Raw genomic sequence first — 12588 nt, forward strand, 5'->3', positions numbered from 1 at the left:
GCATGTGGTGCTGGGGGATTGAACCGCGGTCCCTGATGCTTTTGCTAAGCTTGTTCCAAGTAGGTGCTTTAGACCACTGAGCCATCTCTCCAGCCCTGTGTATGTTTTAAAGATTTTTTTCTTTACAATTAATTTTGAACAGTTTCATTTTTGTGTATTTTGGTATAATTTTATTCAAATTTCTTCTGCAAAAGTTTCATTTTTCTTGGAAATGTACTACAATTTCAACTAAATTCATAAATTTGAAATTTTAAAATTTTTATTACCTACCCTTTCTACTTTGAGAATTCTAATTCATGAATATAAGTTTCTTGCTTTTGTCATGGAGTGAACTATTTTATGACTGATCTGTAAGTTCTTCGTTTTTATTTTGGACAATTTATATTGTTATATTCATTTAAGTTCATAAATAATTTATTTACAATGTGCAGTCTATTATTAATCTCATGCTATGTATTTATTTCAGAAATATTTCTCTAAAATTCATTCTGTCTACATCTTCTATATTTCACATATTTATCTACAGTTTTTAATATGTAATATAATTATTAATTTTCCATAAAGTTAATGAAAAAATGAAAAATTCTGTCATCATATATATTTTTTAAGAAAGAAAACAAAAACCAAAAACATTTTTGTTACTATTGAAAGTCAAACATGCCAGGTAACTTAGCTATGGACACTGTCACTAAGTAAAGCCATACTTCAATGAGATGATTGGGTACAAAGTTGGTGAACTGGGGACTTTCACAGTTTTACTGGTTCTAGGATAGGTGCAGAGGACATAAAAACACCCGTATAGTTTAGTCCATATTTCCTCCCTAGAATTACCTCCCTTGAGGGCTTAGTAAGATGACAGTGCCCCAAAATACTCACAATGATATAGCTGGCAGAGTGAAGCTGCCCCACACTTGACTACTGCTAGACTGCAGACAGATATTAAAGCATGTGTTAGCTACACAGAGCAAGCCGCACCTTAACGAGACTAGAGCACCCTCCATCTTGGCTGCCTAAAGTATAACAAATTGCTTTTAAATAGTGCTAGTTTTGTTAGCCCAGTAAAATACTGAGCCACTTATAGCAGCAAATATGAAGTTTCAGAAACAAGACTTTACTTATTTACTTATTTTTAATAATTTTATTGAGAAAAAATAGCAATGAGACAGTTTCAAAACCGATTACTAGCAAAATTTCAATAATTAATACATGTCGTATTGTCTTCTTAGTGGTTATTCATAGTACAAGATGCAGACATGATATCCTGTCCACAAACACTATTAGTAAAAATCTTTCTATTCATTGAATTAAGAGAAAGTAACTGTATATCTATCCTATTTTGAATATACAGATACAAAATGGCCCTTCATTTCTATCCTTTATTTGTTTAGTTTTGTCAGAGATGGGTATTCCATTGTCATTTAAATGTTGTAGGTGCATGAATTCAGCAAAATATTCCAATATACTAAGACTTTATTTAAAAATTCACATGTGTTATATCAAGAGCAACCGTTCCCTTTCAATTTTATCTCCCTTAACTGATATTAATTTCTTCTATTACTGAATTCTGGCCTATTATCCTGTAGTTCTTATTATGCTGTCCTGGAAAAAGAATACTTCCTAATCCTGGAAAAGCTTAAATTTACTCTTAAAATGGGGATACAGGAATTATAAAATTAAAAAAAATACTGCTCTAAAAGTATCTTTCAGAAATATATATTTTTTAAATATAAAGTGGGCTGCCTAGGATTTTTATGAAATGGATTTTGAAAAGATAACAGAGCATGTAGAAGCCATATACTGTCCTCTAAATTGGACATAAGGTGAGAATAGGAGCCCTTCAAAGAGGCAAGCAATCACTATCTGATGTGACTGAGGTCACAAGGAACAGAATTAAGTACACTGTTTGGAATTTGAGTAAAAACAAAATGTTACCCTATCAGGGATTGTTGGTTTTTTAAAAAATATCATGAAATGCAAGCATTAGAAGCCATCATTTTGTACTAGAAAGATAATGGAAAAAGTTTATGATCTTCCTTCCAAATACCTGATGTCATATATTTCAAGCACTTGAAAGATGAAAAACAGTGCAACTTTCAAAAATTTAATGGACTACTCTCAGTATGAGAGACTACATAGCATCTGTCAGTTTGAAAATTAAATTTGTACTGAAATAAAAATAAAATCTCCTAGAGAAAACACAACCTGATCACAGGAAAGGTTCTCTCTAGAAAGCAAGTATTTCTGAGAACTGCTGAAAAGCATCCCATCTCCTGAAGAGAGCCCATGCTAGCACCAAGGAAGCACTATGGATCAAGAGGAGATTGCAGTACTCTTAGCACAGGGAGGATGTGTTCTTCCTCAGCAGGTGGTGCACTTTGCTAAAGTGAATATTCACTTACAGGAAGCTTTCCAATTTATTTAATCAAATGAAATCTAGGTGATCAGGCTGGCATTAGGGAAAACAAGACAATTTAATAACAGTCATGATATTAGAACTCATCAGACAATTAAGCAGCAATTTTATCAATAAATCTTAAAGAGTGAGCTTAGGACTTCAGGCTTAATCAGAAAAATTTGTCAACTTGAGAGGAAATAAACGCTATTAATACAAATCTTTCTTCTCATTGAACTAAGAGAAAGTAGCTGTATATCTACTTATTTTGTATATACATACATACATATATATATATATATATATTCATTACAAAATGTTTCTTCATTTATATCCCCTTTTTGTTTAGTTTTGTCAGAGATGGGTATTCTGTTGCTGTTCAAATATTGTAGGTCATGTCTGCATTTTGTACTATGAATAACTACTATGAAGACAACAAAATGCAATGTGTTAATTATTGTAACTCTCCTACTAACCTGTTTTGGAACTGTCTCATTGTTATTTCTTTCTCAATAATGGTAATTAAAAAAATAGAAATTGTAGCATGGACAGATGGTCGGGGGTTTATGGCTCATGTTAAAGATTTTAGTTTCTATTCTTTACATATTCTAGTGTAATTATACTCTATTAAAATGTAAACTTCCATACAAAGCAAAAAAAAAGAGAGGAAATAAACAAATTGATTTTATAAACCAGTAACTCCAAACAAAAACAAAATTAAAAAATACGTACTGCAGCTTTGATTTCCAACCCACTGTATGAAGAGTTAAATTCTTTGTAAACTAGCATGTACACAGGAGCCTTGGTAATACTGGCTGGAACTGGTCTGAATCCTGTGCTTCAACTGAAGCATTATGAATATGTTAGAGCAATCTCATGTTAGACATTGTACTACCAAACTTAGATTCTGTGGACAGTGCTTGGAATTTCTGAGGATTCTTTTCAAAAATTTGAATTTGCTTGCAATAATAAAATAGAACCATATCTCCTGATGGTAACTAGTACTATATGGTCAATATATGTGAGATAGGACTTAACTTCCTATAAATACACTAACACAAACCTTAACATCTGTATTCTAAAGTGAAACATCCATAGAGTATTCCACAGGCCAATCTGAGACCCGGCACAATTCCACTTTCACTACGTTAAGCTGACTCATTTTTTTAATGACGTGTTTTACTGAGGACTTTCCAAATAAAAATACCCTATATCATCATACTTTGTTATGCAAAAATGACAGTGAAAAATAAGGAATACCTTAAATTTTGATGATCTTAGCTTGAAGCCTGTGACAGTATGCTTATCTCTGAATATTCCTTATAAATATATTTACTGCAATATTATACCTCTGTTCCTCCAAATGTGTTCCACTGTTTCAGAAAATAAAATACAGATTCTATATATTCTTCTCTCAATAACTTTTTTTTGTCTTTTTTGAGGCAGGGTTTCATTGTGCAGTTCAGGCTGATCTTATACTCATTTTGTAGTTTTGTATCAAACTCAGTTTGCAAGCTGGCTGTGAACTCACAGCAATCCTCCTGCCTCAGCCTCCTGAGTGCTGGGATTATAGGCATGTGCCATCATGTCCAGCTTCTCTCAATAACTTTCAAAGTGTAAATATATTATAAAGCATCTTGTATCAATAACTTACGTGAAAACCGTGTTGATATCCTTTTAGTAACTATGGGCTTGTTCCTTCCAAATGTGAATTTAAATGTTCCCCAGATAATCTTAATAACTGGAAAATTATTCTCTTTCATTTGAATATGCATTTACAGTTCTAACTTTCTATTTTGCAAGTGAGGGAAATACTAACTACTAAATCAAAAGTTAATTGCAGGGATCCTCGTGATTCAGCCTCCTGAATGCTGGGATTACATGCATTTGACAAAAAAAAATTAAATTTTCAGAATGATCACTCATCAAACCTAATTTTCTCTAGGTGCTATACTAGTACAAAATTATTATTACACTATGTAGTAATGTATTTTTCAGGGACTACAAAGATAAGATTCTAAACCATGACCTAGAAATCTTCTAAATAAAAGCCATTAAGGAGTAAGGAATAAAAAGGGGTAATGATTGGTGATGAGTGCCTCTTTAGCACATGCAAGGGCAGGGTTAATCCCCAGGACTAAAAGCTGAAAAAACTCAACAAAACACTGGACTGTATAACTGGCCTCCATGTAAATTCAGAGAACAAAATCAGAGAAATGTGAAAGAGAACTATAGGACAGCTTGCAAAGGCTTCAAAGAAACACCTGCAGAGTGGGCCACTGCAACTCAGTTAGCACAAGGTAAGTAACTTGCTCGCCAGAGACTACGACTAGCACATGTGTTGACAAGCTCATTCCATTTGGTAAAATATTTTAAGAAATGGATTCTGTTTTCAGATGAAAGGGCATGTGTCCTAACAAGGAATCTAGTTGGTATAAGCCAGAATGGTTATGTAAGTTTTAAAATAGAAGACAATAAGGATATTTAAACATGGTAGTATTACTTTGTTTTACTAAAACAATTGCAAACTTTAAAAAAAATGCTGGCAATGTAAATAAATGTGCACTTACTTAAAAAACAGTAAATTTTTTTTGAATTAGTAGTGTCTCTGACATGTTAACTTGCTTCCAGCATTAAAATATATCCCTAGAAATGAAAATAATGACTGGAGAAATAATAATGTACAGTACCTTTGTAAATATATATGCTTACTTCTAGGGGGTATGTAGTTTGTAGTTAAAAATTGAAAATAAAACTTTTATAATGTCATATACTTAGTCTTTAAAAGGTTATTTTCCTTGCTTTCTAAGCTTTAAGCCCTTTATTTTTTAATATTTATTTATTTATTTAATTATTTATTTATTTTGGCAGAACCAGGGATTAAACTCAAGCCCTTGCACTTGCCAGGGAATTGCTTATTTTACTGAGCTGTCTCCCCCGCTCTAAAAATTCAGAAAGATTTTTTTTTTGGTTCAGCTCAGGATGCCTTAAGAGCAGGTCTGGTCAAGCATGAGGATCTGGGGATCCAACCACAGCATCCTGAGCCTGACTGCTTTGCATAAGAACACACTTAAACAACTGAGTTAATGGGCAGGCCCCCTAAGGCCTTTAAATATTACAAAGGTACTTTCTTGGGCCTTAAGACAGTTACCTATGCTTACTTATTCTAAACTAACTTTGCGATATTTGCAATCTTTGCAATGTTTCCCATATGTTCTCGTAAAATTATACAAATAGGCATCCTTTTGTTACATGAACTTTAAATAAATCTAAATACTACTATATGTATAATTACTCTCTTGCAGTTTTGTTTTCTTAAACAGATGTATAAACAAAACATCCTCAAATCATGTGTCAAGAAAAATGCAGAATCTCTCTGAAATAGGAAAAGGTCTCTATAATTTCACATTAAATACAAAACAGTTACCTATATTGACACCATCTGGGGAGTCACTAACTAGATAAGTATTTCTATTTTTTCAACATAATGTTATTATGTCCTTACAGAATCCATTTCCCAGTTAAGAAAATAAAACATCAGTTGTAGGGTTTACAAAATGGAAAGGGAGATTCTTTCCCAAACCCATTTTTGCTTAAAAAAAATTAGATTAAATTGAAATGTACAAGACCAAGCACAGGAACTTTCCAAAAATTGAAGCCAAACCACAAAACTACTGGAGAGTTATAGAAGAGAGCTCTGACTGGGTGGTGGGGAATTCGCTCTGGTAGCTTCAACATGCACGCTGGGCTTCTACTGCTGGCACCTCTTCTTCCTTTTCTGCCAGCCCAGTAAGGATCCCAAGGGGAAGGTGCTTTCACAATTCTGGAGAGAGGAGACCTGAGAAATTAGACATTTGAACAGAAGTGTTGCTTTCAAAACCATGTTCTCCAAGATCCTACTGAACAAGGGTTCTTGGTTTTGGCTTTAGTAGTCCGGTATTAGGAAATCACTTCATTCTTTAGGTGGTGCATTTTAGTGAATCAGCCCTGGTGAACTTTTCCCCCCACACTGGTCTCAAAGAAATGGTTTAATTCCTGAGTGGATGAGCATGTGCTGCTTTAGATTCTGAATGGGTGAATCACACCCCACAGGTAGGATACTGAAAAGTCTGTCTGGACCATTTGATCTTGGTCGTTCTATACTGTGAGCCTCATCATCCACATGAGCATTAGTGTTGGAAGTGCTTTGAAGTGTAGGCAACTCTGTGATAATACCTTCCTTCATTGAGCCTATAGTGGAAGACTGTGAACTGATCAGAAGGTCCTCCTGGACTTGCTGGCTTCCTGGTACTGTCTGCTGACTACTCAGGGAACTCTGAGATGCACTGACAGGCTGTGACACTTCCTCATCGGCCTTCTCATTACTTAACCTTTCTACTCTGACTGACATCTTCTTTGGTACCCAGAAGCAGTTTTTGTGCTCTTGCAAGTCACACAGTCACTTTTCTACTAGTCTCAGATGGACTCGGTAATTCTAAATTCGGAGAGTTTCCTGCCTGCTTATATTTCTCAGGCTGAATCTTTTGATCAATTCCAAAATGAAAAGTCCAACAAAAAAGAGTCCATTGGTTGATTTCTATTTTCTATGTAGGAAGCTGAAGAATTAAATACCTGGAGAGAGCTTGTTTTTATGATACACTTTACAGGACTCTCAGGAGACATAACAAAGTAGCTTTTGAGCTTTTTCCAAGATTCTCGGCAGACAGGAATGGTTGTTTCCACCACATTGCCCTCTGAAGATACTGAAGAAATCCTTCCATCACGAGAATTAAAATTACACTTACATTTATTTATTTATTTATTTATTTATTTTTGCGGGACCAGGGTAGAATTACTTTTCTTGTCCAGCATCTAGACTCTTTTCTGGCTGGTTATTTGATGTATTCAATGAAATACTTGATTTCATGAACTCTGAGCAGGTGTTCAACTCTAGCAACACTAAACATCTGCATATATCTGACTGCAGCTAGAACATCAACAGTATTTTCTGTGTTAATTGACAGAGTGGCTGTGTAAGCATATTCTAAAAGAGGTATAAAGCCATTCACTGTAACATGATGCAGATCCAACACACTCTTGTTCTCATCTTCAGCTTGGCCTCCAAGTTTGGTGTGAAATAATCACTGCAAGCTGCTAGCACCACCATATGTGCCTGGAAAATTTTATCCTGGGCACGAATAGTGATATCAGAAATGTCCATCATTTCACAGACTTTAGTTTTCCAAGCATTTCCTAATTGTGGGAGGAAAAGCTATGAGTAAATGTTTTCAAACACATCGTTTCCTTCTTCTATAGATGCTCTTGAAGGCTGTAAATGAATCAGAAATGACCTGAGGGCTGTGGCGGTGTGGGGAGCGGAAGGGGCGACCTGCTGCTGCTCTGCTCCCACCTGGCTGAAGCAGCAGCGGTAAGGGATGGGGTGGGATGGGAAGGGGAGGAGCGCGCTACTGCTCTTCTCCTTCCCCGGGAGCTTGGGAACCCTATCTCCGGCCATAAGCCTAGGCCCGTGGGCACCCTACGCTTGGGGCATGGCAGGAGATCGCAGCGGTGAGGAGCACGGCCCAGAGCCCCAAGGGCCTGAGGTAGGAGCGGAGAAGCGCACCGCACCACGCGCAGAGGCCACTGGGGGCCATTGGCCCAGGACTATTTAGGGAGCAGGGTGACCTCTCGCTATTTCCTGGAGGGGAAAGATAGGGCATAGTAGGGGGACTGATGGGAGGAGAAGGGGAGGTGGGAGGGAGCCGCTGCCGCCGCCACTCGTGCTGGCTGGCATTGCCGTCCTCGCAGCTCCCAGTATCTCATACATTTTGTTTTTGTTTGTTTGTTTTATGGAACCAGGGATTGAACTCAGGCCCCTGCGCTTGCCAGGGAAGCACTTATTCTACCGAGCCATCACCCCGGTCCAGTATCCCATACTCTTATTTCAGGTATCATGCATCTTTAATCCAGCCATCTCTGAAAGACCCTCTTATAAGTGCGTGAAGTTCGGGAGAAACATTAAGATACAAACTGTTACATTCAACCTCTGCTCCCCAAAAGACTCATAAACATCCCATTATGTAAGAGACATTTAGTCCATATGTAAGAGTTGACAAAATCTTAACAGTTTCAGCATTCCTGAAATGCCAAAACACAAACTCTTTTGTGATTCAAGTAAACTCTTAGTTGCTATACCCTGAAATAATGGAAAGAAAGTTGAACCTTTCTAACATCCATAAGATAAGATAAAGATAAACATTTTCATTCCAAAAGGTAAAATAGAGTGATAGAAAAAAAATGGAGCCAAAGATGTTCAGAGTCTAGGAGGGGAAACATTAAGTTCTGGAGTTCCATGTTAAATTTATGGGGTAACTTGTGGCAAGTTATGAACTCCAAAGTTCTAGGATGTTTCAGCACCTAAGAAACTGCTGCTGGCTGTTTCCCAATGATTATCTGTTGTGCCATCTTTGCTCATTCCTTTTGACATTCCGCAGATAATCCACATTCCTGGTAGCTCCAAACATCTGTAGTCTCCACTGCACATTTGGCTCCACATTCACAGCTTCACACACTAACATTACAGAGGCACATTATCTGGTGTCTCAGGCCCTCCTCTGCAATCTGCATGGAAGCCTTCCTAATATCACAGCTCTTCCATTCTTTTTTTTTTTCCCCTTGGCGGAACCAAGGATTGAACTCAGATCCTTGCATTTGCCAGTCACGCACTTATCCTACTGAGCCATCTCCCTGGCCCAGCTCTTCCATTCTGCACGCTACTAAAACACACACTACATGAATGTTGTCAAAAATTTGGTTTCACTTGGAAACAGCAGCCAGAGTTCCATCTCTCTTGTTTGCAGGGGTTGAGTGTATGCATTGCTTGGTGCTATGAACTAAATTAGAAACAAAAAAGGAAAAAAATGTTTCTAGGCCAGTGCCATTCTGTAACAAGGAATTGAGGTTTTATTGTTTTTATTTATTTTATTTTTTTGTATTTTAGTACTGGGCCTACAGGGTCTCTTAGTGATCTTCCTATTTTCAGTGTCCCAAGCATTTGGATTACAGGTATGCACCACCATACCTGGTCTCAGTAGCTGTCTCATTGTGCCCTGGGGGTGGGGCTAGCATGGCACTCCAGGGATCAAACCTCAGTCAGTGCACCCACCTACACAGGTGCTTTAATTTGCTGAATTATCTGGCCAACCTTATTTTTAATTATTTAATTATTTATTTGTATGTTTGTTAGAGTGCTGGCTATGCAGTTCAGATGCATAGTGATCCTCCTGTCTCAGCCTACCCAGTGCTGGGATTGTGGGCATGTGCCACCTCACCCAGTTTTGGGGCCAGCATGGCATGTGGTACCAGGGATCAATCTTGGGTCCTTGTGTTTGTCAAGCAGGTGCTTACACCATTCAGCTAGCTACACTTCCATTGAGGCTTGCTTGCTTTCTCTCTTTCTTTCTTTTATTAATTTTATTTGGAAACAAATAACAATGAGACAGTTTCAAAACAGGTTAGTAGGACAGTTGCAATAATTAATACATTGCACATTGTTGTCTTTGTAGTAGTTATTCATACATGACATCTTGTCCAAACACTATTAGTACAAATCTTTATTCTTCTCATTGAATTAAGAGAAAGTAGCTGTATACCTATCCTAATACACACACACACACACACACACACACACACACACACACACACAAAATGGTCTTTTTTTTCAGAATTGGGGATTGAACTCAGGCCCTTGAGTTTGCCAGGGAAGCACTTATGCCACTGAGCCATCTCCCCAGCCCCTGGTCCTTCATTTATATCCCCCTTTTTTATTTAGTTTTGTCAGAGATGTGTATTACATTTCCATTTAAATATTGTAGGTGCGTGAATTCAGAAAAATTATCCAATACAGTCCAGTAGTCTATAATAGTAGTGGGTTATCTGCAGGGCTGGCAATGTCAGAGGTTGTTGACTTGAGCTTTTCACAGCCCAGCATATTAATACCTCACAGACCTGGAGACATCATTCCTAAAATTTATTTGGAACCAGGAAAGACCTAGAATAGCAAAGGCAATCTTCAGCAACAAAGACAAGACAGGAGGCATTACAATTCCTGACTTGAAATTATACTACAAAGCTACTGTGATAAAATCAGCATGTTTTTGGAAAAAAAAACCAACAAAGCAGACCTGATGATCAGTAAGGCTTTCTTAGTAAGGCAATGATTTTATCCTTTACAATTTTGAGGCTGAAAAATGTAGAGCTCTATTACTTCTTGCAGTGACCTCATGCCATATTTTCTATTGTCTAGTGCCAAAGTACTTGGCTTCTAAAAGCTAATCATCTCAGCAAACAAGTTCTCCTATACTTAGTGGAATTGCCTTTCATGAAACCATCAGATTAGACTGCTTTGAAATTTCTTCAACAAGGGCTTTTAGTCTATTGACCTTAATATCAGTTTTAGGCCATCTTTAGAGAAGAACAAATGCAGATACATTCTTTGTTAGAGAATAATACTCAGGATATGGATTTCTACTGTCAATGTAAGATTTCTACCCATTTAATACCTCAGGAGGTTTATCTTTTCCAGAAGTAGTTCTATCAGCATTCTAGTCTTCTGAAGCTCTAACCAAAATTTCTAATGAAGATCAGCTTACAGAATTTCAGTTTTCATTCTCCAGATGCTGTTTCCCAATCTTTGCAAACTCCTTCTTGAAGCCATTTCAAATTGTTTCTCAACCACATGGGCAGATAGCTTCACAGTTACAGTCTTACTCCCATTATCAAAATCTGTCTTAGACACTGCTCTCACTGTTGGGACAGAATACCACCCAACATCAAAAATTTAAGGAAAATGTTTTATTTAAGCTCACATTTTGGTGCTTCAGTCCATAATTAGTTGTCACCAAGGCAAGATGGGATTGCAGAATGGCATCACAATGAGAAGTATTCCATAGCAAAGCAGACAGGACATAGTAAAATAATGAGTAGCAGCAGCAGCAGCAGCAGCAGCAGCAGCAGCAGCAGCAGCAGCAGGAGTTGATAAGCCATCTTTCTTTCCTAAGTTAAATGGGCTACAAACCATTCTGTTGGTGCCACCCAAACGCAGGATGGGGCTTCTACATTCAATAAGTCCATTCAACCACATTCAAAATCATGCTAATTCCAAATATTGGACTAATTTAGTATCACACACTCTTAATCCCAGTATCAAACACCCTACATCCAGTCACCTCCAAAAAACCCCAAGTATGAGTTCATGAATTTTTGAATGGCTATCTAGATAAAAGCAAGGAGATATCTGAAAAATAATAAAAGGCTTAAACAATGAATCTATCTGCTGCAATATGATACAAATAAAGATGATCTAAGACAAATTAAAGTTACTGAAAAGTTAGAATACAGGAACAAAGACCTGAAAGCATGCTTACAAAAGCCATAACAGAAAACTTTCCAAGCGTTGACAAAGAATGTGTGATATCTATGGGAGGTATGTAAAAATCCAAATAGATATGGTCAAAACAGAACAATGCCAAGAAAGTCCATAAAGTTCTAGATATTAAACATAATAGAATCTTAAAAGCTTCAAAAGTAAATAAACTGCTTATAAAGAAAACCAATTAGAAAAATAAACTTCTCAACACAAACCATACTTTCAAGGTGACTATGAAGTATTTAAGCACTTTCTTTTCGAAAGAACTTTCAATCCAAATTAGTATATTCCATAAGATTATCTTTCAATATTGAGAAACAAGATACTTCCATGTTGATACAGAAATAAGATGCTTCTGTAATAAATAGCATTCATGGCCAACAAACCAGAACTCTTAAATATTCTCAAACATATCCTAGAGACAGTGCGTATTTCAATACCAAAAATCACAATATAATGAATTTACTACTTAAGGTGTATTATCAAAAAAGATATAGAATGGGAAACATCAGGAGAAATATAATATAGTAACAGCATTTTAGTATTTTTCAGTTATCACTATCAATGTGTATGCCCTAAATTCACCAAACGAAGACCCAGATTAATAGAGAAGATCAAGAAACAATGTCAAACAATGTGCTTCTTCCAGCCAAAAAAAAATCATTTAGTGAAAGTCAAAGGATGGAAAACAATTTTCTTTGCAACAAGAACATGGAAAAAATAACAGTAAGAATCTTAATTTCAAACAAAGTGGATTCCAAGCCACAAGTGATCAGAGAAGACAAAATAT

General features: G+C 36.6%; 1 protein-coding gene and 1 pseudogene across 1 annotated transcript in view; both read right to left on the minus strand.

Annotated features, from left to right (window-relative positions):
* Faah2 (fatty acid amide hydrolase 2) overlaps positions 1–12588 on the minus strand; it is a 296926-nt gene that overhangs the window by 14614 nt on the left and 269724 nt on the right. The gene's annotated exons all lie outside the window — the stretch shown is intronic.
* Positions 6332–7669, minus strand: LOC101586480 (annotated as a pseudogene).

Source organism: Octodon degus, unplaced genomic scaffold, assembly GCF_000260255.1.
Source record: "Octodon degus isolate 3935 unplaced genomic scaffold, OctDeg1.0 scaffold00211, whole genome shotgun sequence".
Taxonomy (NCBI): domain Eukaryota; kingdom Metazoa; phylum Chordata; class Mammalia; order Rodentia; family Octodontidae; genus Octodon; species Octodon degus.